Below are 7,634 nucleotides of genomic sequence, written 5' to 3'. Positions count from 1 at the left end.
GTATCAGCAGGGCCTTGCGACGTTCGGGCTTGAAGTCGGATGCTCCTGATGCCAGCAGGAAGTTCTCGAACATCCGGTACCATTGCGGCCAGGGAACAGGAGGGCGGCCGGGTACAGGCGAAAATGGGGGCGGCGGAGCGAGCCCGATGCAGCTCATGGCGTAGTAAAGTTGCAGGCGCGGTTACGCCCCTCGAAAAGATCCCGTCCTCGTCGCCATTGCTGTATTTCGGCGGTAGCCGCAGATGAACCACGAATACAGCCACGGCCGCAACGGAACTAGCACTCTTTATTGAGAGGCATGTATATATACAGGTGACAACACTGGCGCCACAGAAACTGAAACTGAGATACTACACTGACATAATGTGGAACACAGAACCAGCTCCTATGTCACCGTTTTCCTCTCAAGCTCACGACTTTTTAGAACTATGATCGACGTTTTCATTACCGCCGTTAACCACCCAAGCTACTAGAAGCACGCCTGTCTCGGCCAACACCCTTGATCTTATCCTTACAGGTAGACCTGACCTCGTTCCTAGTATTTCTTATATGCCAGGTATATGCGACCACTCGTTACTCTCCTTTTGTATTGGTGCGCACGTTCCAAAAACCAACAAAACACGGAAAATATTTCGCGACTACGCTCGAGCTAATTTCGAGGCAATCAACAATGAATTAGCTGATTTCACTAACACATTTCTGACTAACTTCGATGAACGTTCTATTCAACATAACAGGGACGTGTTTTCAACTAAAGTAAATAATTAATTGAAAAATACATCACTGTTCGTATTATCACGTCTAGTCATCGAACACCATAGTATAACACCCATATCAAACGGCTTTCTAACTGAAAGATACGTCTGTATCGCTTGGCCAAATTATCATCCTCAAACTCGAGATGGACGGCCTATAAATCTGCATCTGATACATAAATGGCAGCATTAAAGGAAGCTAAAGATAACTTCATGTCGGATACCTTACCCCAACTTCTGAAATATAATGTTCGAAAGTTTTGGCGTATGATTAACCCCTCTCTTGATAACTCCATTCCCTTGGGAGACACAATTGGCGACCCCATTCCACCTAACCAGTGTGCTACTATTCTGAATGACACCTTCTCAAGAAATTTCTCCGTAGTTACATATACTAATCTTCCAGACATTTTTGATTAGTTACCCATTCATGCCTCCCATTATTGATGACACGGCTGCTATTACGAAACTCATCAATAACTTAGAGAACCATTCCTCCCCTGGTTATGATTCTATTGATTGCAAATTTCTCAAAAATACTTTTCTCTACAGCTCAAGCATGCTAAGAAAAATGTTTCAGCAATCACTAGACGCATGAACTCTTCGAACCCAATAGAAGATTGGGACGGTGATTCCAATCTTCACATCGGGAAATAAAAGTTCGTGTAATTATCAGCTCATTTCTATTGCTAGCACACGCTGCAAACTCTTAGAACACGTAATATACTCGAACCTTGTCGCCTTTCTTGAACTCCTTTTTCTGACCAGCTCAACATGGATTCCGGAAACCATTTTCGTGTGAAACGCAGCTCACATCCTTTAATAATAAACTGCACCACATTCTTCATCTTTCTTCGTTAGCTGACTGTATTTACTTAGATTTTTCCAAAGGGTTCAACAAGGTCTGCCACATACTTCTTTTTCATAAACTTAGTCATCCTAATATTGCTAGTATGCTTATTTATTTATTTATTTCGTGTACCCTCAGGGCCAGAGGCATTAAAGAGGGGAGTGGTTACATCAAATACGAAAAAAAGAAAAAAGTACAGTGCAGCAAAATAGTTAATAGTACAGAAATAGATGGTTCTCGGTTATACAATGTTATTTGAGTGTTCCTGGAGTGCTGGTCAATAAAATTAAATACGGTGCATGCAGTGCAGTAATACAGTGTTCCGGTAATACAAAACAAAAACAGTGATACAATTGGTAGTACAAAAACACAAATGAAATTCTCCTGTTTATACAATGTTATCTAATACTGCCGTGAAGTGCTGATGGTCAACAATAGTAGCGGTTGAGGCTGGTAGGCGATTCCACTCGGCAGATGTACGCGGAAGGAATGATTGAGACATGACATTGGTTTGGCATAATGAAATTCCAACTTTGTTATTGTGATCTAACCTTGATGAAATGTATTGAGGAGGGGAGATAAGTTCGTCGCGAAGTGAAGGATGATGAAATATCTTATGAAAAAGTGAAAGTCTAAGGCCTTTACGGCGAGAGGCTAAAGATGGCAAATCAAGGTTTAATTTCATTACAGAAGTGCTGGCAGTTCGGTTATAATTAGAAAAAACGAAACGAGCAGAATTATTTTGTACCATTTCTAAAGAGTGAATCAGGTTTTTCTGAAAGGGATCCCAAACTGCTCCGGCGTACTCTAGTTTTGAGCGGACTAGTGACTTGTATAACATTAATTTTAGGGAAGACGGTGCCTTAGTGAAATTGCGTTTTAGGTATCCCAGCATGCGGTTAGCATTTTTAATTACGTAAGAAGCGTGCATGGACCACGAGAGGTTTCTAGTAATATGGACACCAAGATATTTGTAGGAGGAAACAGGGTCTAAGGGGAGATTATTAACGCAGTAAGAAGGAAGCTGGTTAGAAGTTCTGGACACGCGCATAAATTTACATTTTTTAATATTTAATTCCATTGACCATGATTGGCACCAAGTAGAAATAGCGTTAAGGTCGGATTGAAGAGAAGATATGTCAGTGTCACATATTATTTCCCTGAAGATTACGCAATCATCGGCGAATAAGTGAATGTTAGAGGAAACACAAGAGGGTAGATCATTTATGTAAATTAAAAAAAGGAGGGGACCAAGTACCGACCCTTGAGGTACGCCGGACTGTACTCTGCTCGGTTGAGATGTTGAGTAATTAGCAAAGACAAACTGTGAACGGTTAGAAAGAAAGCACTCAAGCCATGCTAGCAGTCTGGGATCAATGTTAATTCGATGCAGCTTAAACATTAGAAGGTTATGGCACACTTTGTCAAACGCTTTCGAAAAGTCTAAAAATATACAGTCGGCAGTTGAAGAGCGGTCAAGAATGACGTTTAGCTTATGCGTAAATAAAACTAGTTGTGTTTCACATGAATATGTCTTGCGGAAGCCATGTTGCGATGGTGAAAAAAATGAGTTAGTTTCAAGAAAGCTAGCAAGATTAGAGGCAAGTATATGTTCTAACATCTTACATGGAATGGAAGTGAGCGAGATAGGGCGGTAGTTATATGGAGAATGTTTGTCACCCGACTTATGGAGTGGGATCACCTTCCCAATCTTCCATTCATCGGGCAAAGAACCCTTATCTAGCGACTGTTGGAAGATCATTCCTAGGAAAATTGAAGAGTAACAGCTAGTGCTTTTCAAAAATTTCGCGTTTATTAAATCGTGTCCTGGAGCCGAAGATAGTTTTAAAGATGAGATAATTGGTATGATGCCTGCTGGTTCAATGATTATGGGAAACATTGCTTGGTAATCGTAGTCGTGCGTGGATGGAAGAGTAATGTGTGTAGTTGATGAAAAGTTGTTCATGAAAACATCATTAAGCGCGGACGCACATTGATTAGTTGGAATAACATTTCCAGAGCTGTCGATTAAGGTTATCATGTCGTCCGCCTTGGGGTTAATGACGCGCCAGAATTTCTTGGTGTCGGTTTTAAGCATTAAAGGCAAGGTATTGCCAAGGAAGTGATATTTGGCTTGTTTAAGTGCGGCTACATACTCATCTGCCGCCAGTTTGTATTTGATCCAGTGGTTTACGCTAGGTGAACGTTTGGCTAATTTGTGCAGGCGTTTCTTTTTATTAGACAGGCGCTTGAGACGGATGTTGTACCATGGGGCGTTTAGATTACATGCAATGGTGCGCAGTGGGATGTATTTGTTTGTTAGTTCCGCAATTTTTGCAGCAAACATATTCCAGTTGGTCTGAACGGTACGGCTGTCGAAGTTGTTTATAAATACGTCTAGAAAAGCAGATAATTCGGCGTTGATTGCTTCAAAATTTCCTTTTGCGTAGTCCCGAAAAGATTTGAATTTTTTACCGGTTTTTGGCCGCAAAATATTTAAGTCAAACGAAAGTGCTGAATGGTCGCTCAAGCCGGGTAAATAGGTGATGTCGGAAACTAGGTCGGGCCGCGATGTTAATAGAAGGTCAAGTGTGTTCCCAACGGATTCGGTAGTGCGTGTGGGTTGAGTAACAAGTTGTGAAAGTGAGAAGACAGAGCACATGTCTAAGAACTCATTGGCTAATGAAGAAAAAGGGTGTAAAGTTGGAGGTTCAGTATTCCATATTATGTTCGGTAGATTAAAATCGCCAAGCAAATATAAGGGTAATGTAGGATGACGAGATGTAACAATATGAATGATATCATGCATCTCGTTTACGAAGTTAGATGAATAAGTTGGGGTCGGTAACAAACACCAATGATTATCTTCTGGTGATTGATTTCAATGATGGCCCAAACCGTTTCGAGGTCAGTATTGACATGAATACAGTGAGATCGGAAATCTTTAGAAATCGCTAAGAGCACGCCGCCTCCCTGACGCATTGTACGGTCACAACGATACAGTGAAAAATGGTGCGCGGTTTGAAGAATTTCGTTATCTTGAATCTGTGAATGTAGCCACGTTTCGGTAAGCACAAAGATGTCGGCGTTGCAAGTCTCCAAGGCAGATTCTAAGGAAGTGCGCTTATTCATGACGCTTCGAATATTTGTAAAGAACACAGATACGATGCATGATTCTCGTGATTCTCGTCCACATCCCCTCACGTTTTCCTAACTGGGCACGTGCTGGGAATTTGCATGCCCGCCGTTATCTCGTGGTTCATATGGCGCATGCTCGTTGACGGTGTCTGTTGCCGGGTCATAGACGAACTGTTTTTTATTCATTATTAGTTTGGTGTACCTTAACTGGAAAGGGCATGGTTGGGGCTGGCTTTTAGCGTACTCAATTAGTTTTTTACGGACGTGACGGGTGGCGGGCGAAAAATCTTCGGAGATAGAAATACCCTTTTCTTTCAGCTGTGCGCGCATAGAAAATACTTTGTCTTTTATTTTCGTGTTGGTAAATTTAACTACAATTGGGCGACACTTATTAGGCGTGTAGTGACTAATGCGATGAGCACGTTCGATTGCCGTGTCAGGCAGGCTGTCGATTACACCGGTTAGTGCTTCTCTTATGCGTGATTCGGACTGTTCCCACGATTCCCGAGAGTCACGGATGCCATGAAATATGAGGTTGTTGCGTCGCGATCTGTCCTCAAGTTCGTCAACGCGCATTAGTAAAGGGTCAAGCCGAGTTGTTTGGGCTTGAGCCGACGCCTGAATGCCAGTCATTTCATCATGGAGATGGTCTAGAACATTTGTTTTTTCTTCAAGGTTGTCTAATCTTTTCTGGATACATTCCATTTTGGTCTCGATGTTCTTTGACCAACCTTAATAGCCTTGACGTCGTTAACCAACTCGGCCTGACCCTTAGCAGATTGTACAGAACGAGCCTGAAGGTCTTTTAACAGCCGGAAAAGAACTTCCGTCTGCTCAGAAGGATTTGATGGCAAATTCTGCAGCTCGAGTAATGCCTCAGTACGCGTAGTAGGACCTGGATTAGTTTCCACGTCACCTGAGCACAATAACAGCAACGCCATAGAGAAACAATCTGCAACAATTTCACAGAGCACTTGTTGGCACGGAAGCAATAGCAAGAATGGGTCGTCACTTTTCTTAGCATAAAGCGGAAAGTTTTTACAGACCTGCGAAGTGGAAAGGTGCGTTGTATGAGCCATGGTGCTCCAAATGCTGCTTCCGTGCCAACTAAACGGACTGACGCTCGGACAGCCGCTTAAGTTGCCACTGCGATGTGACGACACGGTTGACGATGATGGTGCGCAGAAGGCTGGGCGCAGTAGTTGTAGTGGGTCGATGTGGAGATAGTTGCCGGTCTGCTGGTAGATTGTGGCCTTGCTTGATAGTACCAGTGGTTGCGAAGGGTCATACTCCGAATACGCTGTGCACGGACACAGCAGCAACAAGAACGCGAAGATCGCCTGCGAAGTGGAAAGGTGCGTTGTATGAGCCATGGTGCTCCAAATGCTGCTTCAATTTGTGGATAAAAGATTTCCTTTCAGATCCTTCCCAATTCGTTGTAGCCAATGAACTTTCCTCTAACCAATGTCCTGTTCAATCTGGAATCCCACAAGAATCCGTATTAGGCCCCCTTATTTTTAAAATTTTCATTAACGACTTTTCCTCTTTAGTTTCTTCTAATATTCATCTTTTCGCTGATGACTGCGTTATTCTCCGTGACATAGTTACTGATAACGATGCTAACATTCTCCAGTCACATTTAAATTCTATTTGTAACTGGTGCAATACTTGGTTATTGGAATTAAGTATTAACAAGTGCAAAGCGATCCATATCTCTCGTGCATCTAGTAGTCATGTTCCATATTACCTAATCAACTGTCCCTTAGCCGCGGTTTCATCCTATAAATATCTAGGCGTTCATATCACTTCTAATCTATGTTGGTCGCTGTATATTGAGGAGATAATTAACAACGTTAATCGCATGTTAGGTTACTTACGCCGTAACTTTTCTGCAGCCCCTTAGTTTTTAAAGCTCTTATTACATAAAACATTCATTCGATATAAATTATAATACGCCACTCCAGTCTGGGATCCAAGCACAAACAATTTGGTTGCGTCAGCAGAAAGGGTGCAGAATCGCTCTACTCGCTGCGTCTGTACCTGATACAACTGCACTGCCACTATAACTTCTATGAAATCTTATATCTCTCTTCCATCTCTAGCATCCCGCCGAAAAATTTTCGCTTGAACTTTGCCATTGGCTTTAATATCACCCTGCCCTCCGTGACGAATTATTTCTTCAGCCATATTATCTATCTGTGTTGACCATCGCTGTAAAGTTGGTATTAAGCCATGTCATACTAAAACCTTTCTTTAGTCGTTCTTACTTCGAACTTCCCAATATTGGAATCACCGTTCTACCGACATTGTTTCCATTAGTGATAACACCTTATTTAAATATGCTTTAGATAACATTGTATGATTAGGATTTACCATACATTACCATGCTTTGTCATATTATGTTTATTATGTTCATTATTATTTTGTTATTATCGTTACTATGCACTGTGTTTATTCTCTATCCACTCCCCTCTGTAATGCTTTGACCCTGAGGGTAAATAAATAAATAAATAAAAATATGTTTCACATATTATTCCATTAAGTAAAAATGACACTTTAGAAACATGAGTTCAACATCTTATTTCATAATTTTGGCAGCAGTGACAGCGGTGTATGCACGTTTTTACATGCATCTATTACATATTCTACAGCGTAGCAACAAAGGATATCAAGAACTTCCCAGCACTGCTGAGCGGCTCGGGAAGCCACTATTTTATCGCCGCATGCGAAAGAACACGACGACAGACAAAAAGCGATGACTGGTGGACGAGGCCTCAACTGGTCACGGCGTCTCATCAGCATGCATGCGGAACCGCCCCACGGATCGGCATATTGGCTGCAGCGACAGCGGTGTATGCACGTTTTTACAAGTATCCATTGCATTTTCCAGA

The 7,634-nt window shown here is 42.1% G+C and overlaps 1 pseudogene; it reads right to left on the bottom strand.

Annotated features, from left to right (window-relative positions):
* Positions 1-3,794: 3,794 nt before the first annotated feature.
* On the bottom strand, positions 3,795-7,228 carry LOC126523941 (uncharacterized; annotated as a pseudogene).
* Between the last annotated feature and the right edge of the window lie 406 nt (positions 7,229-7,634).

The sequence above is a fragment of the Dermacentor andersoni genome, chromosome 6 (assembly GCF_023375885.2).
Source record: "Dermacentor andersoni chromosome 6, qqDerAnde1_hic_scaffold, whole genome shotgun sequence".
In the NCBI taxonomy this organism is placed as follows: Eukaryota; Metazoa; Arthropoda; class Arachnida; order Ixodida; family Ixodidae; genus Dermacentor; species Dermacentor andersoni.
The sequence above is the reverse complement of the archived record's forward strand: the minus strand, read 5'-3'. Positions and strand labels throughout refer to the sequence as shown.